Source organism: Podarcis liolepis, assembly GCF_965112155.1.
Source record: "Podarcis liolepis genome assembly, chromosome: 13".
In the NCBI taxonomy this organism is placed as follows: domain Eukaryota; kingdom Metazoa; phylum Chordata; class Lepidosauria; order Squamata; family Lacertidae; genus Podarcis; species Podarcis liolepis.
Window position 1 is genome coordinate 49,351,653 of NC_139573.1, and position 27,536 is coordinate 49,379,188.

Consider the following 27,536-nt stretch of genomic DNA (forward strand, 5'->3'; position numbering starts at 1 on the left):
CACCATTTTTGAGTGAATTGCCAAAAGTCAGATTTTTGCTGAAATTGTGACCCCGGGGCTTAGGGATTTTTTCAAAAAAATATTTTCTGCCGGTTAAGTTTTTGAGGGCTGATTTCTTGTCCTGGGATAAAAAGCCTTCTGTTTCGAGTGCCAAACCTTTCAGGATAGCATTTTCAAGCTTTTGGCACCATTTTTGAGTGAATTGCCAAAAGTCAGATTTTTGCTGAAATTGTGACCCCGGGGCTTAGGGATTTTTTCAAAAAAATATTTTCTGCCGGTTAAGTTTTTGAGGGCTGATTTCTCTTCTTGGGATAAAAAGCCTTCTGTTTAGAGTGCCAAACCTTTCAGGAGAGCATTTTCAAGCTTTTGGCACCATTTTTGAGTGAATTGCCAAAAGTCAGATTTTTGCTGAAATTGTGACCCCGGTGCTTAGGGATTTTTTCAAAAAAAAATTTTCTGCCGGTTAAGTTTTTGAGGGCTGATTTATTTTCATGGGATAAAAAGCCTTATGTTTCGAGTGCCAAACCTTTCAGGAGAGCATTTTCAAGCTTTTAGCACCATTTTTGAGTGAATTGCCAAAAGTCAGATTTTTGCTGAAATTGTGACCCCGGGGCTTAGGGATTTTTTCAAAAAAATATTTTCTGCCGGTTAAGTTTTTGAGGGCTGATTTATTTTCCTGGGATAAAAAGCCTTCTGTTTCGAGTGCCAAACCTTTCAGGAGAGCATTTCAAGCTTTTGGCACCATTTTTGAGTGAATTGCCAAAAGTCAGATTTTTGCTGAAATTGTGACCCCGGGGCTTAGGGATTTTTTCAAGAACATATTTTCTGCAGGTTATGTTTTTGAGGGCTGATTTATTTTCCTGGGATAAAAAGCCTTCTGTTTCGAGTGCCAAACCTTTCAGGAGAGCATTTTCAAGCTTTTGGCACCATTTTTGAGTGAATTGCCAAAAGTCAGATTTTTGCGGAAATTGTGACCCCGGGGCTTAAGGATTTTTTCAAAAAAATATTTTCTGCCGGTTAAGTTTTTGAGGGCTGATTTCTTGTCCTGGGATAAAAAGCCTTCTGTTTCGAGTGCCAAACCTTTCAGGAGAGCAATTTGAAGCTTTTGGCACCATTTTTGAGTGAATTGCCAAAAGTCAGATTTTTGATGAAATTGTGACCCCGGGGCTTAGGGATTTTTTCAAAAAAATATTTTCTGCCGGTTAAGTTTTTGAGGGCTGATTTCTTGTCCTGGGATAAAAAGCCTTCTGTTTCGAGTGCCAAACCTTTCAGGAGAGCATTTGCAAGCTTTTGGCACCATTTTTGAGTGAATTGCCAAAAGTCAGATTTTTGCTGAAATTGTGACCCCGGGGCTTAGGGATTTTTTCAAAAAAATATTTTCTGCCGGTTAAGTTTTTGAGGGCTGATTTCTTGTCCTGGGATAAAAAGCCTTCTGTTTCGAGTGCCAAACCTTTCAGGAGAGCAATTTCAAGCTTTTGGCACCATTTTTGAGTGAATTGCCAAAAGTCAGATTTTTGCTGAAATTGTGACCCCGGGGCTTAGGGATTTTTTCAAAAAAATATTTTCTGCCGGTTAAGTTTTTGAGAGCTGATTTCTTGTCCTGGGATAAAAAGCCTTCTGGTTTGAGTGCCAAACCTTTCAGGAGAGCATTTGCAAGCTTTTGGCACCATTTTTGAGTGAATTGCCAAAAGTCAGATTTTTGCTGAAATTGTGACCCCGGGGCTTAGGGATTTTTCCAAAAACATATTTTCTGCCGGTTAAGTTTTTGAGGGCTGATTTCTTGTCCTGGGATAAAAAGCCTTCTGTTTCGAGTGCCAAAACTTTCAGGAGAGCATTTTCAAGCTTTTGGCACCATTTTTGAGTGATTTGCCAAAAGTCAGATTTTTGCTGAAATTGTGACCCCGGGGCTTAGGGATTTTTTCAAAAAAATATTTTCTGCCGGTTAAGTTTTTGAGGGCTGATTTCTCTTCCTGGGATAAAAAGCCTTCTGTTTCGAGTGTCAAACCTTTCAGGAGAGCATTTTCAAGCTTTTGGCACCATTTTTGAGTGAATTGCCAAAAGTCAGATTTTTGCTGAAATTGTGACCCCGGGGCTTAGGGATTTTTTCAAAAAAATATTTTCTGCCGGTTAAGTTTTTGAGGGCTGATTTATTTTCCTGGGATAAAAAGCCTTCTGTTTCGAGTGCCAAACCTTTCAGGAGAGCATTTTCAAGCTTTTGGCACCATTTTTGAGTGAATTGCCAAAAGTCAGATTTTTGCTGAAATTGTGACCCCGGGGCTTAGGGATTTTTTCAAAAACATATTTTCTGCCGGTTAAGTTTTTGAGGGCTGATTTATTTTCCTGGGATAAAAAGCCTTCTGTTTCGAGTGCCAAACCTTTCAGGAGAGCATTTTCAAGCTTTTGGCACCATTTTTGAGTGAATTGCCAAAAGTCAGATTTTTGCTGAAATTGTGACCCCGGGGCTTAGGGTTTTTTTCAAAAAAATATTTTCTGCCGGTTAAGTTTTTGAGGGCTGATTTATTTTCCTGGGATAAAAAGCCTTCTGTTTCGAGTGCCAAACCTTTCAGGAGAGCATTTTCAAGCTTCTGGCACCATTTTTGAGTGAATTGCCAAAAGTCAGATTTTTGCTGAAACTGTGACCCCGGGGCTTAGGGTTTTTTTCAAAAAAATATTTTCTGCCGGTTAAGTTTTTGAGGGCTGATTTATTTTCCTGGGATAAAAAGCCTTCTGTTTCGAGTGCCAAACCTTTCAGGAGAGCATTTTCAAGCTTTTGGCACCATTTTTGAGTGAATTGCCAAAAGTCAGATTTTTGCTGAAATTGTGACCCCGGGGCTTAGGGATTTTTCCAAAAACATATTTTCTGCCGGTTAAGTTTTTGAGGGCTGATTTCTTGTCCTGGGATAAAAAGCCTTCTGTTTCGACTGCCAAACCTTTCAGGAGAGCATTTTCAAGCTTTTGGCACCATTTTTTAGTGAATTGCCAAAAGTCAGATTTTTGCGGAAATTGTGACCCCGGGGCTTAGGGATTTTTTCAAAAAAATATTTTCTGCCGGTTAAGTTTTTGAGGGCTGATTTCTTGTCCTGTGATAAAAACCCTTCTGTTTCGAGTGCCAAACCTTTCAGGAGAGCATTTTCAAGCTTTTGGCACCATTTTTGAGTGAATTGCCAAAAGTCAGATTTTTGTTGAAATTGTGACCCCGGGGCTTAGGGATTTTTTCAAAAAAATATTTTCTGCCGGTTAAGTTTTTGAGGGCTGATTTATTGTCCTGGGATAAAAAGCCTTCTGTTTCGAGTGCCAAACCTTTCAGGAGAGCATTTGCAAGCTTTTGGCACCATTTTTGAGTGAATTGCCAAAAGTCAGATTTTTGCTGAAATTGTGACCCCGGGGCTTAGGGATTTTTTCAAAAAAATATTTTCTGCCGGTTAAGTTTTTGAGGGCTGATTTCTTGTCCTGGGATAAAAAGCCTTCTGTTTCGAGTGCCAAACCTTTCAGGAGAGCATTTTCAAGCTTTTGGCACCATTTTTGAGTGAATTGCCAAAAGTCAGATTTTTGCTGAAATTGTGACCCCGGGGCTTAGGGATTTTTTCAAAAAAATATTTTCTGCCGGTTAAGTTTTTGAGGGCTGATTTCTTGTCCTGGGATAAAAAGCCTTCTGTTTCGAGTGCCAAACCTTTCAGGAGAGCAATTTCAAGCTTTTGGCACCATTTTTGAGTGATTTGCCAAAAGTCAGATTTTTGCTGAAATTGTGACCCCGGGGCTTAGGGATTTTTTCAAAAAAATATTTTCTGCCGGTTAAGTTTTTGAGGGCTGATTTCTCTTCCTGGGATAAAAAGCCTTCTGTTTCGAGTGTCAAACCTTTCAGGAGAGCATTTTCAAGCTTTTGGCACCATTTTTGAGTGAATTGCCAAAAGTCAGATTTTTGCGGAAATTGTGACCCCGGGGCTTAGGGATTTTTTCAAAAAAATATTTTCTGCCGGTTAAGTTTTTGAGGGCTGATTTATTTTCCTGGGATAAAAAGCCTTCTGTTTCGAGTGCCAAACCTTTCAGGAGAGCATTTTCAAGCTTTTGGCACCATTTTTGAGTGAATTGCCAAAAGTCAGATTTTTGCTGAAATTGTGACCCCGGGGCTTAGGGATTTTTTCAAAAACATATTTTCTGCCGGTTAAGTTTTTGAGGGCTGATTTATTTTCCTGGGATAAAAAGCCTTCTGTTTCGAGTGCCAAACCTTTCAGGAGAGCATTTTCAAGCTTTTGGCACCATTTTTGAGTGAATTGCCAAAAGTCAGATTTTTGCTGAAATTGTGACCCCGGGGCTTAGGGTTTTTTTCAAAAAAATATTTTCTGCCGGTTAAGTTTTTGAGGGCTGATTTATTTTCCTGGGATAAAAAGCCTTCTGTTTCGAGTGCCAAACCTTTCAGGAGAGCATTTTCAAGCTTCTGGCACCATTTTTGAGTGAATTGCCAAAAGTCAGATTTTTGCTGAAACTGTGACCCCGGGGCTTAGGGTTTTTTTCAAAAAAATATTTTCTGCCGGTTAAGTTTTTGAGGGCTGATTTCTTGTCCTGGGATAAAAAGCCTTCTGTTTCGAGTGCCAAACCTTTCAGGAGAGCATTTTCAAGCTTTTGGCACCATTTTTGAGTGAATTGCCAAAAGTCAGATTTTTGCTGAAATTGTGACCCCGGGGCTTAGGGATTTTTTCAAAAAAATATTTTCTGCCGGTTAAGTTTTTGAGGGCTGATTTCTTGTCCTGGGATAAAAAGCCTTCTGTTTCGACTGCCAAACCTTTCAGGAGAGCATTTTCAAGCTTTTGGCACCATTTTTTAGTGAATTGCCAAAAGTCAGATTTTTGCGGAAATTGTGACCCCGGGGCTTAGGGATTTTTTCAAAAAAATATTTTCTGCCGGTTAAGTTTTTGAGGGCTGATTTCTTGTCCTGTGATAAAAACCCTTCTGTTTCGAGTGCCAAACCTTTCAGGAGAGCATTTTCAAGCTTTTGGCACCATTTTTGAGTGAATTGCCAAAAGTCAGATTTTTGTTGAAATTGTGACCCCGGGGCTTAGGGATTTTTTCAAAAAAATATTTTCTGCCGGTTAAGTTTTTGAGGGCTGATTTATTGTCCTGGGATAAAAAGCCTTCTGTTTCGAGTGCCAAACCTTTCAGGAGAGCATTTGCAAGCTTTTGGCACCATTTTTGAGTGAATTGCCAAAAGTCAGATTTTTGCTGAAATTGTGACCCCGGGGCTTAGGGATTTTTTCAAAAAAATATTTTCTGCCGGTTAAGTTTTTGAGGGCTGATTTCTTGTCCTGGGATAAAAAGCCTTCTGTTTCGAGTGCCAAACCTTTCAGGAGAGCATTTTCAAGCTTTTGGCACCATTTTTGAGTGAATTGCCAAAAGTCAGATTTTTGCTGAAATTGTGACCCCGGGGCTTAGGGATTTTTTCAAAAAAATATTTTCTGCCGGTTAAGTTTTTGAGGGCTGATTTCTTGTCCTGGGATAAAAAGCCTTCTGTTTCGAGTGCCAAACCTTTCAGGAGAGCAATTTCAAGCTTTTGGCACCATTTTTGAGTGAATTGCCAAAAGTCAGATTTTTGCTGAAATTGTGACCCCGGGGCTTAGGGATTTTTTCAAAAAAATATTTTCTGCCGGTTAAGTTTTTGAGAGCTGATTTCTTGTCCTGGGATAAAAAGCCTTCTGTTTTGAGTGCCAAACCTTTCAGGAGAGCATTTTCAAGCTTTTGGCACCATTTTTGAGTGAATTGCCAAAAGTCAGATTTTTGCTGAAATTGTGACCCCGGGGCTTAGGGATTTTTCCAAAAACATATTTTCTGCCGGTTAAGTTTTTGAGGGCTGATTTCTTGTCCTGGGATAAAAAGCCTTCTGTTTCGAGTGCCAAAACTTTCAGGAGAGCATTTTCAAGCTTTTGGCACCATTTTTGAGTGAATTGCCAAAAGTCAGATTTTTGCTGAAATTGTGACCCCGGGGCTTAGGGATTTTTCCAAAAACATATTTTCTGCCGGTTAAGTTTTTGAGGGCTGATTTCTTGTCCTGGGATAAAAAGCCTTCTGTTTCGAGTGCCAAAACTTTCAGGAGAGCATTTTCAAGCTTTTGGCACCATTTTTGAGTGAATTGCCAAAAGTCAGATTTTTGCTGAAATTGTGACCCCGGGGCTTAGGGATTTTTTCAAAAAAATATTTTCTGCCGGTTAAGTTTTTGAGGGCTGATTTATTTTCCTGGGATAAAAAGCCTTCTGTTTCGAGTGCCAAACCTTTCAGGAGAGCATTTTCAAGCTTCTGGCACCATTTTTGAGTGAATTGCCAAAAGTCAGATTTTTGCTGAAACTGTGACCCCGGGGCTTAGGGTTTTTTTCAAAAAAATATTTTCTGCCGGTTAAGTTTTTGAGGGCTGATTTCTTGTCCTGGGATAAAAAGCCTTCTGTTTCGAGTGCCAAACCTTTCAGGAGAGCATTTTCAAGCTTTTGGCACCATTTTTGAGTGAATTGCCAAAAGTCAGATTTTTGCTGAAATTGTGACCCCGGGGCTTAGGGATTTTTTCAAAAAAATATTTTCTGCCGGTTAAGTTTTTGAGGGCTGATTTCTTGTCCTGGGATAAAAAGCCTTCTGTTTCGAGTGCCAAACCTTTCAGGAGAGCAATTTCAAGCTTTTGGCACCATTTTTGAGTGAATTGCCAAAAGTCAGATTTTTGCTGAAATTGTGACCCCGGGGCTTAGGGATTTTTTCAAAAAAATATTTTCTGCCGGTTAAGTTTTTGAGAGCTGATTTCTTGTCCTGGGATAAAAAGCCTTCTGTTTTGAGTGCCAAACCTTTCAGGAGAGCATTTTCAAGCTTTTGGCACCATTTTTGAGTGAATTGCCAAAAGTCAGATTTTTGCTGAAATTGTGACCCCGGGGCTTAGGGATTTTTCCAAAAACATATTTTCTGCCGGTTAAGTTTTTGAGGGCTGATTTCTTGTCCTGGGATAAAAAGCCTTCTGTTTCGAGTGCCAAAACTTTCAGGAGAGCATTTTCAAGCTTTTGGCACCATTTTTGAGTGATTTGCCAAAAGTCATATTTTTGCGGAAATTGTGACCCCGGGGCTTAGGGATTTTTTCAAAAAAATATTTTCTGCCGGTTAAGTTTTTGAGGGCTGATTTCTCTTCCTGGGATAAAAAGCCTTCTGTTTCGAGTGTCAAACCTTTCAGGAGAGCATTTTCAAGCTTTTGGCACCATTTTTGAGTGAATTGCCAAAAGTCAGATTTTTGCTGAAATTGTGACCCCCGGGCTTAGGGATTTTTTCAAAAAAATATTTTCTGCCGGTTAAGTTTTTGAGGGCTGATTTCTTGTCCTGGGATAAAAAGCCTTCTGTTTCGAGTGCCAAACCTTTCAGGAGAGCATTTTCAAGCTTCTGGCACCATTTTTGAGTGAATTGCCAAAAGTCAGATTTTTGCTGAAACTGTGACCCCGGGGCTTAGGGTTTTTTTCAAAAAAATATTTTCTGCCGGTTAAGTTTTTGAGGGCTGATTTCTTGTCCTGGGATAAAAAGCCTTCTGTTTCGAGTGCCAAACCTTTCAGGAGAGCATTTTCAAGCTTTTGGCACCATTTTTGAGTGAATTGCCAAAAGTCAGATTTTTGCTGAAATTGTGACCCCGGGGCTTAGGGATTTTTTCAAAAAAATATTTTCTGCCGGTTAAGTTTTTGAGGGCTGATTTCTTGTCCTGGGATAAAAAGCCTTCTGTTTCGAGTGCCAAACCTTTCAGGAGAGCAATTTCAAGCTTTTGGCACCATTTTTGAGTGAATTGCCAAAAGTCAGATTTTTGCTGAAATTGTGACCTCGGGGCTTAGGGATTTTTTCAAAAAAATATTTTCTGCCGGTTAAGTTTTTGAGAGCTGATTTCTTGTCCTGGGATAAAAAGCCTTCTGGTTTGAGTGCCAAACCTTTCAGGAGAGCATTTTCAAGCTTTTGGCACCATTTTTGAGTGAATTGCCAAAAGTCAGATTTTTGCTGAAATTGTGACCCCGGGGCTTAGGGATTTTTCCAAAAACATATTTTCTGCCGGTTAAGTTTTTGAGGGCTGATTTCTTGTCCTGGGATAAAAAGCCTTCTGTTTCGAGTGCCAAAACTTTCAGGAGAGCATTTTCAAGCTTTTGGCACCATTTTTGAGTGATTTGCCAAAAGTCAGATTTTTGCGGAAATTGTGACCCCGGGGCTTAGGGATTTTTTCAAAAAAATATTTTCTGCCGGTTAAGTTTTTGAGGGCTGATTTCTCTTCCTGGGATAAAAAGCCTTCTGTTTCGAGTGTCAAACCTTTCAGGAGAGCATTTTCAAGCTTTTGGCACCATTTTTGAGTGAATTGCCAAAAGTCAGATTTTTGCGGAAATTGTGACCCCGGGGCTTAGGGATTTTTTCAAAAAAATATTTTCTGCCGGTTAAGTTTTTGAGGGCTGATTTATTTTCCTGGGATAAAAAGCCTTCTGTTTCGAGTGCCAAACCTTTCAGGAGAGCATTTTCAAGCTTTTGGCACCATTTTTGAGTGAATTGCCAAAAGTCAGATTTTTGCTGAAATTGTGACCCCGGGGCTTAGGGATTTTTTCAAAAAAATATTTTCTGCCGGTTAAGTTTTTGAGGGCTGATTTCTTGTCCTGGGATAAAAAGCCTTCTGTTTCGAGTGCCAAACCTTTCAGGATAGCATTTTCAAGCTTTTGGCACCATTTTTGAGTGAATTGCCAAAAGTCAGATTTTTGCTGAAATTGTGACCCCGGGGCTTAGGGATTTTTTCAAAAAAATATTTTCTGCCGGTTAAGTTTTTGAGGGCTGATTTCTCTTCTTGGGATAAAAAGCCTTCTGTTTAGAGTGCCAAACCTTTCAGGAGAGCATTTTCAAGCTTTTGGCACCATTTTTGAGTGAATTGCCAAAAGTCAGATTTTTGCTGAAATTGTGACCCCGGTGCTTAGGGATTTTTTCAAAAAAAAATTTTCTGCCGGTTAAGTTTTTGAGGGCTGATTTATTTTCATGGGATAAAAAGCCTTATGTTTCGAGTGCCAAACCTTTCAGGAGAGCATTTTCAAGCTTTTAGCACCATTTTTGAGTGAATTGCCAAAAGTCAGATTTTTGCTGAAATTGTGACCCCAGGGCTTAGGGATTTTTTCAAAAAAATATTTTCTGCCGGTTAAGTTTTTGAGGGCTGTTTTATTTTCCTGGGATAAAAAGCCTTCTGTTTCGAGTGCCAAACCTTTCAGGAGAGCATTTTCAAGCTTTTGGCACCATTTTTGAGTGAATTGCCAAAAGTCAGATTTTTGCTGAAATTGTGACCCCGGGGCTTAGGGATTTTTTCAAAAAAATATTTTCTGCCGGTTAAGTTTTTGAGGGCTGATTTCTTGTCCTGGGATAAAAAGCCTTCTGTTTCGAGTGCCAAACCTTTCAGGAGAGCAATTTGAAGCTTTTGGCACCATTTTTGAGTGAATTGCCAAAAGTCAGATTTTTGCTGAAATTGTGACCCCGGGGCTTAGGGATTTTTCCAAAAACATATTTTCTGCCGGTTAAGTTTTTGAGGGCTGATTTCTTGTCCTGGGATAAAAAGCCTTCTGTTTCGAGTGCCAAAACTTTCAGGAGAGCATTTTCAAGCTTTTGGCACCATTTTTGAGTGATTTGCCAAAAGTCATATTTTTGCGGAAATTGTGACCCCGGGGCTTAGGGATTTTTTCAAAAAAATATTTTCTGCCGGTTAAGTTTTTGAGGGCTGATTTCTCTTCCTGGGATAAAAAGCCTTCTGTTTCGAGTGTCAAACCTTTCAGGAGAGCATTTTCAAGCTTTTGGCACCATTTTTGAGTGAATTGCCAAAAGTCAGATTTTTGCTGAAATTGTGACCCCCGGGCTTAGGGATTTTTTCAAAAAAATATTTTCTGCCGGTTAAGTTTTTGAGGGCTGATTTCTTGTCCTGGGATAAAAAGCCTTCTGTTTCGAGTGCCAAACCTTTCAGGAGAGCATTTTCAAGCTTCTGGCACCATTTTTGAGTGAATTGCCAAAAGTCAGATTTTTGCTGAAACTGTGACCCCGGGGCTTAGGGTTTTTTTCAAAAAAATATTTTCTGCCGGTTAAGTTTTTGAGGGCTGATTTCTTGTCCTGGGATAAAAAGCCTTCTGTTTCGAGTGCCAAACCTTTCAGGAGAGCATTTTCAAGCTTTTGGCACCATTTTTGAGTGAATTGCCAAAAGTCAGATTTTTGCTGAAATTGTGACCCCGGGGCTTAGGGATTTTTTCAAAAAAATATTTTCTGCCGGTTAAGTTTTTGAGGGCTGATTTCTTGTCCTGGGATAAAAAGCCTTCTGTTTCGACTGCCAAACCTTTCAGGAGAGCATTTTCAAGCTTTTGGCACCATTTTTGAGTGAATTGCCAAAAGTCAGATTTTTGCGGAAATTGTGACCCCGGGGCTTAGGGATTTTTTCAAAAAAATATTTTCTGCCGGTTAAGTTTTTGAGGGCTGATTTCTTGTCCTGGGATAAAAACCCTTCTGTTTCGAGTGCCAAACCTTTCAGGAGAGCATTTTCAAGCTTTTGGCACCATTTTTGAGTGAATTGCCAAAAGTCAGATTTTTGTTGAAATTGTGACCCCGGGGCTTAGGGATTTTTTCAAAAAAATATTTTCTGCCGGTTAAGTTTTTGAGGGCTGATTTATTGTCCTGGGATAAAAAGCCTTCTGTTTCGAGTGCCAAACGTTTCAGGAGAGCATTTGCAAGCTTTTGGCACCATTTTTGAGTGAATTGCCAAAAGTCAGATTTTTGCTGAAATTGTGACCCCGGGGCTTAGGGATTTTTTCAAAAAAATATTTTCTGCCGGTTAAGTTTTTGAGGGCTGATTTCTTGTCCTGGGATAAAAAGCCTTCTGTTTCGAGTGCCAAACCTTTCAGGAGAGCATTTTCAAGCTTTTGGCACCATTTTTGAGTGAATTGCCAAAAGTCAGATTTTTGCTGAAATTGTGACCCCGGGGCTTAGGGATTTTTTCAAAAAAATATTTTCTGCCGGTTAAGTTTTTGAGGGCTGATTTCTTGTCCTGGGATAAAAAGCCTTCTGTTTCGAGTGCCAAACCTTTCAGGAGAGCAATTTCAAGCTTTTGGCACCATTTTTGAGTGAATTGCCAAAAGTCAGATTTTTGCTGAAATTGTGACCTCGGGGCTTAGGGATTTTTTCAAAAAAATATTTTCTGCCGGTTAAGTTTTTGAGAGCTGATTTCTTGTCCTGGGATAAAAAGCCTTCTGGTTTGAGTGCCAAACCTTTCAGGAGAGCATTTTCAAGCTTTTGGCACCATTTTTGAGTGAATTGCCAAAAGTCAGATTTTTGCTGAAATTGTGACCCCGGGGCTTAGGGATTTTTCCAAAAACATATTTTCTGCCGGTTAAGTTTTTGAGGGCTGATTTCTTGTCCTGGGATAAAAAGCCTTCTGTTTCGAGTGCCAAAACTTTCAGGAGAGCATTTTCAAGCTTTTGGCACCATTTTTGAGTGATTTGCCAAAAGTCAGATTTTTGCGGAAATTGTGACCCCGGGGCTTAGGGATTTTTTCAAAAAAATATTTTCTGCCGGTTAAGTTTTTGAGGGCTGATTTCTCTTCCTGGGATAAAAAGCCTTCTGTTTCGAGTGTCAAACCTTTCAGGAGAGCATTTTCAAGCTTTTGGCACCATTTTTGAGTGAATTGCCAAAAGTCAGATTTTTGCGGAAATTGTGACCCCGGGGCTTAGGGATTTTTTCAAAAAAATATTTTCTGCCGGTTAAGTTTTTGAGGGCTGATTTATTTTCCTGGGATAAAAAGCCTTCTGTTTCGAGTGCCAAACCTTTCAGGAGAGCATTTTCAAGCTTTTGGCACCATTTTTGAGTGAATTGCCAAAAGTCAGATTTTTGCTGAAATTGTGACCCCGGGGCTTAGGGATTTTTTCAAAAAAATATTTTCTGCCGGTTAAGTTTTTGAGGGCTGATTTCTTGTCCTGGGATAAAAAGCCTTCTGTTTCGAGTGCCAAACCTTTCAGGATAGCATTTTCAAGCTTTTGGCACCATTTTTGAGTGAATTGCCAAAAGTCAGATTTTTGCTGAAATTGTGACCCCGGGGCTTAGGGATTTTTTCAAAAAAATATTTTCTGCCGGTTAAGTTTTTGAGGGCTGATTTCTCTTCTTGGGATAAAAAGCCTTCTGTTTAGAGTGCCAAACCTTTCAGGAGAGCATTTTCAAGCTTTTGGCACCATTTTTGAGTGAATTGCCAAAAGTCAGATTTTTGCTGAAATTGTGACCCCGGTGCTTAGGGATTTTTTCAAAAAAAAATTTTCTGCCGGTTAAGTTTTTGAGGGCTGATTTATTTTCATGGGATAAAAAGCCTTATGTTTCGAGTGCCAAACCTTTCAGGAGAGCATTTTCAAGCTTTTAGCACCATTTTTGAGTGAATTGCCAAAAGTCAGATTTTTGCTGAAATTGTGACCCCAGGGCTTAGGGATTTTTTCAAAAAAATATTTTCTGCCGGTTAAGTTTTTGAGGGCTGTTTTATTTTCCTGGGATAAAAAGCCTTCTGTTTCGAGTGCCAAACCTTTCAGGAGAGCATTTTCAAGCTTTTGGCACCATTTTTGAGTGAATTGCCAAAAGTCAGATTTTTGCTGAAATTGTGACCCCGGGGCTTAGGGATTTTTTCAAAAAAATATTTTCTGCCGGTTAAGTTTTTGAGGGCTGATTTCTTGTCCTGGGATAAAAAGCCTTCTGTTTCGAGTGCCAAACCTTTCAGGAGAGCAATTTGAAGCTTTTGGCACCATTTTTGAGTGAATTGCCAAAAGTCAGATTTTTGCTGAAATTGTGACCCCGGGGCTTAGGGATTTTTTCAAAAACATATTTTCTGCCGGTTAAGTTTTTGAGGGCTGATTTATTTTCCTGGGATAAAAAGCCTTATGTTTTGAGTGCCAAACCTTTCAGGAGAGCATTTTCAAGCTTTTGGCACCATTTTTGAGTGAATTGCCAAAAGTCAGATTTTTGCTGAAATTGTGACCCCGGGGCTTAGGGATTTTTCCAAAAACATATTTTCTGCCGGTTAGGTTTTTGAGGGCTGATTTCTTGTCCTGGGATATAAAGCCTTCTGTTTCGAGTGCCAAAACTTTCAGGAGAGCATTTTCAAGCTTTTGGCACCATTTTTGAGTGATTTGCCAAAAGTCATATTTTTGCGGAAATTGTGACCCCGGGGCTTAGGGATTTTTTCAAAAAAATATTTTCTGCCGGTTAAGTTTTTGAGGGCTGATTTCTCTTCCTGGGATAAAAAGCCTTCTGTTTCGAGTGTCAAACCTTTCAGGAGAGCATTTTCAAGCTTTTGGCACCATTTTTGAGTGAATTGCCAAAAGTCAGATTTTTGCGGAAATTGTGACCCCGGGGCTTAGGGATTTTTTCAAAAAAATATTTTCTGCCGGTTAAGTTTTTGAGGGCTGATTTCTTGTCCTGGGATGAAAAGCCTTCTGTTTCGAGTGCCAAACCTTTCAGGAGAGCATTTTCAAGCTTTTGGCACCATTTTTGAGTGAATTGCCAAAAGTCAGATTTTTGCTGAAATTGTGACCCCGGGGCTTAGGGATTTTTTCAAAAAAATATTTTCTGCCGGTTAAGTTTTTGAGGGCTGATTTCTTGTCCTGGGATAAAAAGCCTTCTGTTTCGAGTGCCAAACCTTTCAGGACAGCAATTTCAAGCTTTTGGCACCCTTTTTGAGTGAATTGCCAAAAGTCAGATTTTTGCTGAAATTGTGACCCCGGGGCTTAGGGATTTTTTCAAAAAAATATTTTCTGCCGGTTAAGTTTTTGAGGGCTGATTTCTCTTCCTGGGATAAAAAGCCTTCTGTTTCGAGTGGCAAACCTTTCAGGAGAGCATTTTCAAGCTTTTGGCACCATTTTTGAGTGAATTGCCAAAAGTCAGATTTTTGCTGAAATTGTGACCCCGGGGCTTAGGGATTTTTTCAAAAAAATATTTTCTGCCGGTTAAGTTTTTGAGGGCTGTTTTATTTTCCTGGGATAAAAAGCCTTCTGTTTCGAGTGCCAAACCTTTCAGGAGAGCATTTTCAAGCTTTTGGCACCATTTTTGAGTGAATTGCCAAGAGTCAGATTTTTGCTGAAATTGTGACCCCGGGGCTTAGGGATTTTTTCAAAAAAATATTTTCTGCCGGTTAAGTTTTTGAGGGCTGATTTCTCTTCCTGGGATAAAAAGCCTTCTGTTTCGAGTGCCAAACCTTTCAGGAGAGCATTTTCAAGCTTTTGGCACCATTTTTGAGTCAATTGCCAAAAGTCAGATTTTTGCTGAAATTGTGACCCCGGGGCTTAGGGATTTTTTCAAAAACATATTTTCTGCCGGTTAAGTTTTTGAGGGCTCATTTCTCTTCCTGGGATAAAAAGCCTTCTGTTTCGAGTGCCAAACCTTTCAGGAGAGCATTTTCAAGCTTTTGGCACCATTTTTGAGTGAATTGCCAAAAGTCAGATTTTTGCTGAAATTGTGACCCCGGGGCTTAGGGTTTTTTTCAAAAAAATATTTTCTGCCGGTTAAGTGTTTGAGGGCTGATTTCTTGTCCTGGGATAAAAAGCCTTCTGTTTCGAGTGCCAAACCTTTCAGGAGAGCATTTTCAAGCTTTTGGCACCATTTTTGAGTGAATTGCCAAAAGTCAGATTTTTGCGGAAATTGTGACCCCGGGGCTTAGGGATTTTTTCAAAAACATATTTTCTGCCGGTTAAGTTTTTGAGGGCTGATTTATTTTCCTGGGATAAAAAGCCTTCTGTTTCGAGTGCCAAACCTTTCAGGAGAGCATTTTCAAGCTTTTGGCACCATTTTTGAGTCAATTGCCAAAAGTCAGATTTTTGCTGAAATTGTGACCCCGGGGCTTAGGGATTTTTTCAAAAAAATATTTTCTGCCGGTTAAGTTTTTGAGGGATGATTTATTTTCCTGGGATAAAAAGCCTTCTGTTTCGACTGCCAAACCTTTCAGGAGAGCATTTTCAAGCTTTTGGCACCATTTTTGAGTGAATTGCCAAAAGTCAGATTTTTGCGGAAATTGTGACCCCGGGGCTTAGGGATTTTTTCAAAAAAATATTTTCTGCCGGTTAAGTTTTTGAGGGCTGATTTCTTGTCCTGTGATAAAAACCCTTCTGCTTCGAGTGCCAAACCTTTCAGGAGAGCATTTTCAAGCTTTTGGCACCATTTTTGAGTGAATTGCCAAAAGTCAGATTTTTGCTGAAATTGTGACCCCGGGGCTTAGGGATTTTTTCAAAAAAATATTTTCTGCCGGTTAAGTTTTTGAGGGCTGATTTATTTTCCTGGGATAAAAAGCCTTCTGTTTCGAGTGCCAAACCTTTCAGGAGAGCAATTTCAAGCTTTTGGCACCATTTTTGAGTGAATTGCCAAAAGTCAGATTTTTGCTGAAATTGTGACCCCGGGGCTTAGGGATTTTTTCAAAAAAATATTTTCTGCCGGTTAAGTTTTTGAGGGCTGTTTTATTTTCCTGGGATGAAAAGCCTTCTGTTTCGAGTGCCAAACCTTTCAGGAGAGCATTTTCAAGCTTTTGGCACCATTTTTGAGTGAATTGCCAAAAGTCAGATTTTTGCGGAAATTGTGACCCCGGGGCTTAGGGATTTTTTCAAAAAAATATTTTCTGCCGGTTAAGTTTTTGAGGGCTGATTTCTTGTCCTGGGATAAAAAGCCTTCTGTTTCGAGTGCCAAACCTTTCAGGAGAGCAATTTGAAGGTTTTGGCACCATTTTTGAGTGAATTGCCAAAAGTCAGATTTTTGCTGAAATTGTGACCCCGGGGCTTAGGGATTTTTTCAAAAACATATTTTCTGCCGGTTAAGTTTTTGAGGGCTGATTTATTTTCCTGGGATAAAAAGCCTTATGTTTCGAGTGCCAAACCTTTCAGGAGAGCATTTTTAAGCTTTTGGCACCATTTTTGAGTGAATTGCCAAAAGTCAGATTTTTGCTGAAATTGTGAGCCCGGGGCTTAGGGATTTTTTCAAAAAAATATTTTCTGCCGGTTAAGTTTTTGAGGGCTGATTTCTTGTCCTGTGATAAAAACCCTTCTGCTTCGAGTGCCAAACCTTTCAGGAGAGCATTTTCAAGCTTTTGGCACCATTTTTGAGTGAATTGCCAAAAGTCAGATTTTTGCTGAAATTGTGACCCCGGGGCTTAGGGATATTTTCAAAAAAATATTTTCTGCCGGTTAAGTTTTTGAGGGCTGATTTCTTGTCCTGGGATAAAAAGCCTTCTGTTTCGAGTGCCAAACCTTTCAGGAGAGCATTTTCAAGCTTTTGGCACCATTTTTGAGTGAATTGCCAAAAGTCAGATTTTTGTTGAAATTGTGACCCTGGGGCTTAGGGATTTTTTCAAAAAAATATTTTCTGCCGGTTAAGTTTTTGAGGGCTGATTTCTTGTCCTAGGATAAAAAGCCTTCTGTTTCGAGTGCCAAACCTTTCAGGAGAGCAATTTCAAGCTTTTGGCACCATTTTTGAGTGAATTGCCAAAAGTCAGATTTTTGCTGAAATTGTGACCCCGGGGCTTAGGGATTTTTTCAAAAAAATATTTTCTGCCGGTTAAGTTTTTGAGAGCTGATTTCTTGTCCTGGGATAAAAAGCCTTCTGTTTTGAGTGCCAAACCTTTCAGGAGAGCATTTGCAAGCTTTTGGCACCATTTTTGAGTGAATTGCCAAAAGTCAGATTTTTGCTGAAATTGTGACCCCGGGGCTTAGGGATTTTTCCAAAAACATATTTTCTGCCGGTTAAGTTTTTGAGGGCTGATTTATTTTCCTGGGATAAAAAGCCTTCTGTTTCGAGTGCCAAAACTTTCAGGAGAGCATTTTCAAGCTTTTGGCACCATTTTTGAGTGATTTGCCAAAAGTCAGATTTTTGCGGAAATTGTGACCCCGGGGCTTAGGGATTTTTTCAAAAAAATATTTTCTGCCGGTTAAGTTTTTGAGGGCTGATTTCTCTTCCTGGGATAAAAAGCCTTCTGTTTCGAGTGTCAAACCTTTCAGGAGAGCATTTTCAAGCTTTTGGCACCATTTATGAGTCAATTGCCAAAAGTCAGATTTTTGCTGAAATTGTGACCCCGGGGCTTAGGGATTTTTTCAAAAAAATATTTTCTGCCGGTTAAGTTTTTGAGGGCTGATTTCTTGTCCTGGGATAAAAAGCCTTCTGTTTCGACTGCCAAACCTTTCAGGAGAGCATTTTCAAGCTTTTGGCACCATTTTTGAGTCAATTGCCAAAAGTCAGATTTTTGCTGAAATTGTGACCCCGGGGCTTAGGGATTTTTCCAAAAACATATTTTCTGCCGGTTAAGTGTTTGAGGGCTGATTTCTTGTCCTGGGATAAAAAGCCTTCTGTTTCGAGTGCCAAACCTTTCAGGAGAGCATTTTCAAGCTTTTGGCACCATTTTTGAGTGAATTGCCAAAAGTCAGATTTTTGCTGAAATTGTGACCCCGGGGCTTAGGGATTTTTTCAAAAAAATATTTTCTGCCGGTTAAGTTTTTGAGGGCTGATTTCTTGTCCTGGGATAAAAAGCCTTCTGTTTCGAGTGCCAAACCTTTCAGGATAGCATTTTCAAGCTTTTGGCACCATTTTTGAGTGAATTGCCAAAAGTCAGATTTTTGCTGAAATTGTGACCCCGGGGCTTAGGGATTTTTTCAAAAAAATATTTTCTGCCGGTTAAGTTTTTGAGGGCTGATTTCTCTTCTTGGGATAAAAAGCCTTCTGTTTAGAGTGCCAAACCTTTCAGGAGAGCATTTTCAAGCTTTTGGCACCATTTTTGAGTGAATTGCCAAAAGTCAGATTTTTGCTGAAATTGTGACCCCGGTGCTTAGGGATTTTTTCAAAAAAAAATTTTCTGCCGGTTAAGTTTTTGAGGGCTGATTTATTTTCATGGGATAAAAAGCCTTATGTTTCGAGTGCCAAACCTTTCAGGAGAGCATTTTCAAGCTTTTAGCACCATTTTTGAGTGAATTGCCAAAAGTCAGATTTTTGCTGAAATTGTGACCCCAGGGCTTAGGGATTTTTTCAAAAAAATATTTTCTGCCGGTTAAGTTTTTGAGGGCTGTTTTATTTTCCTGGGATAAAAAGCCTTCTGTTTCGAGTGCCAAACCTTTCAGGAGAGCATTTTCAAGCTTTTGGCACCATTTTTGAGTGAATTGCCAAAAGTCAGATTTTTGCTGAAATTGTGACCCCGGGGCTTAGGGATTTTTTCAAAAAAATATTTTCTGCCGGTTAAGTTTTTGAGGGCTGATTTCTTGTCCTGGGATAAAAAGCCTTCTGTTTCGAGTGCCAAACCTTTCAGGAGAGCAATTTGAAGCTTTTGGCACCATTTTTGAGTGAATTGCCAAAAGTCAGATTTTTGCTGAAATTGTGACCCCGGGGCTTAGGGATTTTTTCAAAAACATATTTTCTGCCGGTTAAGTTTTTGAGGGCTGATTTATTTTCCTGGGATAAAAAGCCTTATGTTTTGAGTGCCAAACCTTTCAGGAGAGCATTTTCAAGCTTTTGGCACCATTTTTGAGTGAATTGCCAAAAGTCAGATTTTTGCTGAAATTGTGACCCCGGGGCTTAGGGATTTTTCCAAAAACATATTTTCTGCCGGTTAAGTTTTTGAGGGCTGATTTCTTGTCCTGGGATAAAAAGCCTTCTGTTTCGAGTGCCAAAACTTTCAGGAGAGCATTTTCAAGCTTTTGGCACCATTTTTGAGTGATTTGCCAAAAGTCATATTTTTGCGGAAATTGTGACCCCGGGGCTTAGGGATTTTTTCAAAAAAATATTTTCTGCCGGTTAAGTTTTTGAGGGCTGATTTCTCTTCCTGGGATAAAAAGCCTTCTGTTTCGAGTGTCAAACCTTTCAGGAGAGCATTTTCAAGCTTTTGGCACCATTTTTGAGTGAATTGCCAAAAGTCAGATTTTTGCGGAAATTGTGACCCCGGGGCTTAGGGATTTTTTCAAAAAAATATTTTCTGCCGGTTAAGTTTTTGAGGGCTGATTTCTTGTCCTGGGATAAAAAGCCTTCTGTTTCGAGTGCCAAACCTTTCAGGAGAGCATTTTCAAGCTTTTGGCACCATTTTTGAGTGAATTGCCAAAAGTCAGATTTTTGCTGAAATTGTGACCCCGGGGCTTAGGGATTTTTTCAAAAAAATATTTTCTGCCGGTTAAGTTTTTGAGGGCTGATTTCTTGTCCTGGGATAAAAAGCCTTCTGTTTCGAGTGCCAAACCTTTCAGGACAGCAATTTCAAGCTTTTGGCACCCTTTTTGAGTGAATTGCCAAAAGTCAGATTTTTGCTGAAATTGTGACCCCGGGGCTTAGGGATTTTTTCAAAAAAATATTTTCTGCCGGTTAAGTTTTTGAGGGCTGATTTCTCTTCCTGGGATAAAAAGCCTTCTGTTTCGAGTGGCAAACCTTTCAGGAGAGCATTTTCAAGCTTTTGGCACCATTTTTGAGTGAATTGCCAAAAGTCAGATTTTTGCTGAAATTGTGACCCCGGGGCTTAGGGATTTTTTCAAAAAAATATTTTCTGCCGGTTAAGTTTTTGAGGGCTGTTTTATTTTCCTGGGATAAAAAGCCTTCTGTTTCGAGTGCCAAACCTTTCAGGAGAGCATTTTCAAGCTTTTGGCACCATTTTTGAGTGAATTGCCAAGAGTCAGATTTTTGCTGAAATTGTGACCCCGGGGCTTAGGGATTTTTTCAAAAAAATATTTTCTGCCGGTTAAGTTTTTGAGGGCTGATTTCTCTTCCTGGGATAAAAAGCCTTCTGTTTCGAGTGCCAAACCTTTCAGGAGAGCATTTTCAAGCTTTTGGCACCATTTTTGAGTCAATTGCCAAAAGTCAGATTTTTGCTGAAATTGTGACCCCGGGGCTTAGGGATTTTTTCAAAAACATATTTTCTGCCGGTTAAGTTTTTGAGGGCTCATTTCTCTTCCTGGGATAAAAAGCCTTCTGTTTCGAGTGCCAAACCTTTCAGGAGAGCATTTTCAAGCTTTTGGCACCATTTTTGAGTGAATTGCCAAAAGTCAGATTTTTGCTGAAATTGTGACCCCGGGGCTTAGGGTTTTTTTCAAAAAAATATTTTCTGCCGGTTAAGTGTTTGAGGGCTGATTTCTTGTCCTGGGATAAAAAGCCTTCTGTTTCGAGTGCCAAACCTTTCAGGAGAGCATTTTCAAGCTTTTGGCACCATTTTTGAGTGAATTGCCAAAAGTCAGATTTTTGCGGAAATTGTGACCCCGGGGCTTAGGGATTTTTTCAAAAACATATTTTCTGCCGGTTAAGTTTTTGAGGGCTGATTTATTTTCCTGGGATAAAAAGCCTTCTGTTTCGAGTGCCAAACCTTTCAGGAGAGCATTTTCAAGCTTTTGGCACCATTTTTGAGTCAATTGCCAAAAGTCAGATTTTTGCTGAAATTGTGACCCCGGGGCTTAGGGATTTTTTCAAAAAAATATTTTCTGCCGGTTAAGTTTTTGAGGGATGATTTATTTTCCTGGGATAAAAAGCCTTCTGTTTCGACTGCCAAACCTTTCAGGAGAGCATTTTCAAGCTTTTGGCACCATTTTTGAGTGAATTGCCAAAAGTCAGATTTTTGCGGAAATTGTGACCCCGGGGCTTAGGGATTTTTTCAAAAAAATATTTTCTGCCGGTTAAGTTTTTGAGGGCTGATTTCTTGTCCTGTGATAAAAACCCTTCTGCTTCGAGTGCCAAACCTTTCAGGAGAGCATTTTCAAGCTTTTGGCACCATTTTTGAGTGAATTGCCAAAAGTCAGATTTTTGCTGAAATTGTGACCCCGGGGCTTAGGGATTTTTTCAAAAAAATATTTTCTGCCGGTTAAGTTTTTGAGGGCTGATTTATTTTCCTGGGATAAAAAGCCTTCTGTTTCGAGTGCCAAACCTTTCAGGAGAGCAATTTCAAGCTTTTGGCACCATTTTTGAGTGAATTGCCAAAAGTCAGATTTTTGCTGAAATTGTGACCCCGGGGCTTAGGGATTTTTTCAAAAAAATATTTTCTGCCGGTTAAGTTTTTGAGGGCTGTTTTATTTTCCTGGGATGAAAAGCCTTCTGTTTCGAGTGCCAAACCTTTCAGGAGAGCATTTTCAAGCTTTTGGCACCATTTTTGAGTGAATTGCCAAAAGTCAGATTTTTGCGGAAATTGTGACCCCGGGGCTTAGGGATTTTTTCAAAAAAATATTTTCTGCCGGTTAAGTTTTTGAGGGCTGATTTCTTGTCCTGGGATAAAAAGCCTTCTGTTTCGAGTGCCAAACCTTTCAGGAGAGCAATTTGAAGGTTTTGGCACCATTTTTGAGTGAATTGCCAAAAGTCAGATTTTTGCTGAAATTGTGACCCCGGGGCTTAGGGATTTTTTCAAAAACATATTTTCTGCCGGTTAAGTTTTTGAGGGCTGATTTATTTTCCTGGGATAAAAAGCCTTCTGTTTCGAGTGCCAAACCTTTCAGGAGAGCATTTTCAAGCTTTTGGCACCATTTTTGAGTGAATTGCCAAAAGTCAGATTTTTGCTGAAATTGTGAGCCCGGGGCTTAGGGATTTTTTCAAAAAAATATTTTCTGCCGGTTAAGTTTTTGAGGGCTGATTTCTTGTCCTGTGATAAAAACCCTTCTGCTTCGAGTGCCAAACCTTTCAGGAGAGCATTTTCAAGCTTTTGGCACCATTTTTGAGTGAATTGCCAAAAGTCAGATTTTTGCTGAAATTGTGACCCCGGGGCTTAGGGATATTTTCAAAAAAATATTTTCTGCCGGTTAAGTTTTTGAGGGCTGATTTCTTGTCCTGGGATAAAAAGCCTTCTGTTTCGAGTGCCAAACCTTTCAGGAGAGCATTTTCAAGCTTTTGGCACCATTTTTGAGTGAATTGCCAAAAGTCAGATTTTTGTTGAAATTGTGACCCTGGGGCTTAGGGATTTTTTCAAAAAAATATTTTCTGCCGGTTAAGTTTTTGAGGGCTGATTTCTTGTCCTAGGATAAAAAGCCTTCTGTTTCGAGTGCCAAACCTTTCAGGAGAGCAATTTCAAGCTTTTGGCACCATTTTTGAGTGAATTGCCAAAAGTCAGATTTTTGCTGAAATTGTGACCCCGGGGCTTAGGGATTTTTTCAAAAAAATATTTTCTGCCGGTTAAGTTTTTGAGAGCTGATTTCTTGTCCTGGGATAAAAAGCCTTCTGTTTTGAGTGCCAAACCTTTCAGGAGAGCATTTGCAAGCTTTTGGCACCATTTTTGAGTGAATTGCCAAAAGTCAGATTTTTGCTGAAATTGTGACCCCGGGGCTTAGGGATTTTTCCAAAAACATATTTTCTGCCGGTTAAGTTTTTGAGGGCTGATTTATTTTCCTGGGATAAAAAGCCTTCTGTTTCGAGTGCCAAAACTTTCAGGAGAGCATTTTCAAGCTTTTGGCACCATTTTTGAGTGATTTGCCAAAAGTCAGATTTTTGCGGAAATTGTGACCCCGGGGCTTAGGGATTTTTTCAAAAAAATATTTTCTGCCGGTTAAGTTTTTGAGGGCTGATTTCTCTTCCTGGGATAAAAAGCCTTCTGTTTCGAGTGTCAAACCTTTCAGGAGAGCATTTTCAAGCTTTTGGCACCATTTTTGAGTGAATTGCCAAAAGTCAGATTTTTGCTGAAATTGTGACCCCGGGGCTTAGGGATTTTTTCAAAAAAATATTTTCTGCCGGTTAAGTTTTTGAGAGCTGATTTCTTGTCCTGGGATAAAAAGCCTTCTGTTTTGAGTGCCAAACCTTTCAGGAGAGCATTTGCAAGCTTTTGGCACCATTTTTGAGTGAATTGCCAAAAGTCAGATTTTTGCTGAAATTGTGACCCCGGAGCTTAGGGATTTTTCCAAAAACATATTTTCTGCCGGTTAAGTGTTTGAGGGCTGATTTCTTGTCCTGGGATAAAAAGCCTTCTGTTTCGAGTGCCAAACCTTTCAGGAGAGCATTTTCAAGCTTTTGGCACCATTTTTGAGTGAATTGCCAAAAGTCAGATTTTTGCTGAAATTGTGACCCCGGGGCTTAGGGATTTTTTCAAAAAAATATTTTCTGCCGGTTAAGTTTTTGAGGGCTGATTTATTTTCCTGGGATAAAAAGCCTTCTGCTTCGAGTGCCAAACCTTTCAGGAGAGCATTTTCAAGCTTTTGGCACCATTTATGAGTCAATTGCCAAAAGTCAGATTTTTGCTGAAATTGTGACCCCGGGGCTTAGGGATTTTTTCAAAAAAATATTTTCTGCCGGTTAAGTTTTTGAGGGCTGATTTCTTGTCCTGGGATAAAAAGCCTTCTGTTTCGACTGCCAAACCTTTCAGGAGAGCATTTTCAAGCTTTTGGCACCATTTTTGAGTCAATTGCCAAAAGTCAGATTTTTGCTGAAATTGTGACCCCGGGGCTTAGGGATTTTTCCAAAAACATATTTTCTGCCGGTTAAGTGTTTGAGGGCTGATTTCTTGTCCTGGGATAAAAAGCCTTCTGTTTCGAGTGCCAAACCTTTCAGGAGAGCATTTTCAAGCTTTTGGCACCATTTTTGAGTGAATTGCCAAAAGTCAGATTTTTGCTGAAATTGTGACCCCGGGGCTTAGGGATTTTTTCAAAAAAATATTTTCTGCCGGTTAAGTTTTTGAGGGCTGATTTATTGTCCTGGGATAAAAAGCCTTCTGTTTCGAGTGCCAAACGTTTCAGGAGAGCATTTGCAAGCTTTTGGCACCATTTTTGAGTGAATTGCCAAAAGTCAGATTTTTGATGAAATTGTGACCCCGGGGCTTAGGGATTTTTTCAAAAAAATATTTTCTGCCGGTTAAGTTTTTGAGGGCTGATTTCTTGTCCTGGGATAAAAAGCCTTCTGTTTCGAGTGCCAAACCTTTCAGGAGAGCATTTGCAAGCTTTTGGCACCATTTTTGAGTGAATTGCCAAAAGTCAGATTTTTGCTGAAATTGTGACCCCGGGGCTTAGGGATTTTTTCAAAAAAATATTTTCTGCCGGTTAAGTTTTTGAGGGCTGATTTCTTGTCCTGGGATAAAAAGCCTTCTGTTTCGAGTGCCAAACCTTTCAGGAGAGCAATTTCAAGCTTTTGGCACCATTTTTGAGTGAATTGCCAAAAGTCAGATTTTTGCTGAAATTGTGACCCCGGGGCTTAGGGATTTTTTCAAAAAAATATTTTCTGCCGGTTAAGTTTTTGAGAGCTGATTTCTTGTCCTGGGATAAAAAGCCTTCTGTTTTGAGTGCCAAACCTTTCAGGAGAGCATTTGCAAGCTTTTGGCACCATTTTTGAGTGAATTGCCAAAAGTCAGATTTTTGCTGAAATTGTGACCCCGGGGCTTAGGGATTTTTCCAAAAACATATTTTCTGCCGGTTAAGTTTTTGAGGGCTGATTTCTTGTCCTGGGATAAAAAGCCTTCTGTTTCGAGTGCCAAAACTTTCAGGAGAGCATTTTCAAGCTTTTGGCACCATTTTTGAGTGATTTGCCAAAAGTCAGATTTTTGCGGAAATTGTGACCCCGGGGCTTAGGGATTTTTTCAAAAAAATATTTTCTGCCGGTTAAGTTTTTGAGGGCTGATTTCTCTTCCTGGGATAAAAAGCCTTCTGTTTTGAGTGCCAAACCTTTCAGGAGAGCATTTTCAAGCTTTTGGCACCATTTTTGAGTGAATTGCCAAAAGTCAGATTTTTGCGGAAATTGTGACCCCGGGGCTTAGGGATTTTTTCAAAAAAATATTTTCTTCCGGTTAAGTTTTTGAGGGCTGATTTATTTTCCTGGGATAAAAAGCCTTCTGTTTCGAGTGCCAAACCTTTCAGGAGAGCATTTTCAAGCTTTTGGCACCATTTTTGAGTGAATTGCCAAAAGTCAGATTTTTGCTGAAATTGTGACCCCGGGGCTTAGGGATTTTTTCAAAAAAATATTTTCTGCCGGTTAAGTTTTTGAGGGCTGATTTCTCTTCCTGGGATAAAAAGCCTTCTGTTTCGAGTGTCAAACCTTTCAGGAGAGCATTTTCAAGCTTTTGGCACCATTTTTGAGTGAATTGCCAAAAGTCAGATTTTTGCGGAAATTGTGACCCCGGGGCTTAGGGATTTTTTCAAAAAAATATTTTCTGCCGGTTAAGTTTTTGAGGGCTGATTTATTTTCCTGGGATAAAAAGCCTTCTGTTTCGAGTGCCAAACCTTTCAGGAGAGCATTTTCAAGCTTTTGGCACCATTTTTGAGTGAATTGCCAAAAGTCAGATTTTTGCTGAAATTGTGACCCCGGGGCTTAGGGATTTTTTCAAAAAAATATTTTCTGCCGGTTAAGTTTTTGAGGGCTGATTTCTTGTCCTGGGATAAAAAGCCTTCTGTTTCGAGTGCCAAACCTTTCAGGATAGCATTTTCAAGCTTTTGGCACCATTTTTGAGTGAATTGCCAAAAGTCAGATTTTTGCTGAAATTGTGACCCCGGGGCTTAGGGATTTTTTCAAAAAAATATTTTCTGCCGGTTAAGTTTTTGAGGGCTGATTTCTCTTCTTGGGATAAAAAGCCTTCTGTTTAGAGTGCCAAACCTTTCAGGAGAGCATTTTCAAGCTTTTGGCACCATTTTTGAGTGAATTGCCAAAAGTCAGATTTTTGCTGAAATTGTGACCCCGGTGCTTAGGGATTTTTTCAAAAAAAAATTTTCTGCCGGTTAAGTTTTTGAGGGCTGATTTATTTTCATGGGATAAAAAGCCTTATGTTTCGAGTGCCAAACCTTTCAGGAGAGCATTTTCAAGCTTTTAGCACCATTTTTGAGTGAATTGCCAAAAGTCAGATTTTTGCTGAAATTGTGACCCCAGGGCTTAGGGATTTTTTCAAAAAAATATTTTCTGCCGGTTAAGTTTTTGAGGGCTGTTTTATTTTCCTGGGATAAAAAGCCTTCTGTTTCGAGTGCCAAACCTTTCAGGAGAGCATTTTCAAGCTTTTGGCACCATTTTTGAGTGAATTGCCAAAAGTCAGATTTTTGCTGAAATTGTGACCCCGGGGCTTAGGGATTTTTTCAAAAAAATATTTTCTGCCGGTTAAGTTTTTGAGGGCTGATTTCTTGTCCTGGGATAAAAAGCCTTCTGTTTCGAGTGCCAAACCTTTCAGGAGAGCAATTTGAAGCTTTTGGCACCATTTTTGAGTGAATTGCCAAAAGTCAGATTTTTGCTGAAATTGTGACCCCGGGGCTTAGGGATTTTTTCAAAAACATATTTTCTGCCGGTTAAGTTTTTGAGGGCTGATTTATTTTCCTGGGATAAAAAGCCTTATGTTTTGAGTGCCAAACCTTTCAGGAGAGCATTTTCAAGCTTTTGGCACCATTTTTGAGTGAATTGCCAAAAGTCAGATTTTTGCTGAAATTGTGACCCCGGGGCTTAGGGATTTTTCCAAAAACATATTTTCTGCCGGTTAAGTTTTTGAGGGCTGATTTCTTGTCCTGGGATAAAAAGCCTTCTGTTTCGAGTGCCAAAACTTTCAGGAGAGCATTTTCAAGCTTTTGGCACCATTTTTGAGTGATTTGCCAAAAGTCATATTTTTGCGGAAATTGTGACCCCGGGGCTTAGGGATTTTTTCAAAAAAATATTTTCTGCCGGTTAAGTTTTTGAGGGCTGATTTCTCTTCCTGGGATAAAAAGCCTTCTGTTTCGAGTGTCAAACCTTTCAGGAGAGCATTTTCAAGCTTTTGGCACCATTTTTGAGTGAATTGCCAAAAGTCAGATTTTTGCGGAAATTGTGACCCCGGGGCTTAGGGATTTTTTCAAAAAAATATTTTCTGCCGGTTAAGTTTTTGAGGGCTGATTTCTTGTCCTGGGATAAAAAGCCTTCTGTTTCGAGTGCCAAACCTTTCAGGAGAGCATTTTCAAGCTTTTGGCACCATTTTTGAGTGAATTGCCAAAAGTCAGATTTTTGCTGAAATTGTGACCCCGGGGCTTAGGGATTTTTTCAAAAAAATATTTTCTGCCGGTTAAGTTTTTGAGGGCTGATTTCTTGTCCTGGGATAAAAAGCCTTCTGTTTCGAGTGCCAAACCTTTCAGGACAGCAATTTCAAGCTTTTGGCACCCTTTTTGAGTGAATTGCCAAAAGTCAGATTTTTGCTGAAATTGTGACCCCGGGGCTTAGGGATTTTTTCAAAAAAATATTTTCTGCCGGTTAAGTTTTTGAGGGCTGATTTCTCTTCCTGGGATAAAAAGCCTTCTGTTTCGAGTGGCAAACCTTTCAGGAGAGCATTTTCAAGCTTTTGGCACCATTTTTGAGTGAATTGCCAAAAGTCAGATTTTTGCTGAAATTGTGACCCCGGGGCTTAGGGATTTTTTCAAAAAAATATTTTCTGCCGGTTAAGTTTTTGAGGGCTGTTTTATTTTCCTGGGATAAAAAGCCTTCTGTTTCGAGTGCCAAACCTTTCAGGAGAGCATTTTCAAGCTTTTGGCACCATTTTTGAGTGAATTGCCAAGAGTCAGATTTTTGCTGAAATTGTGACCCCGGGGCTTAGGGATTTTTTCAAAAAAATATTTTCTGCCGGTTAAGTTTTTGAGGGCTGATTTCTCTTCCTGGGATAAAAAGCCTTCTGTTTCGAGTGCCAAACC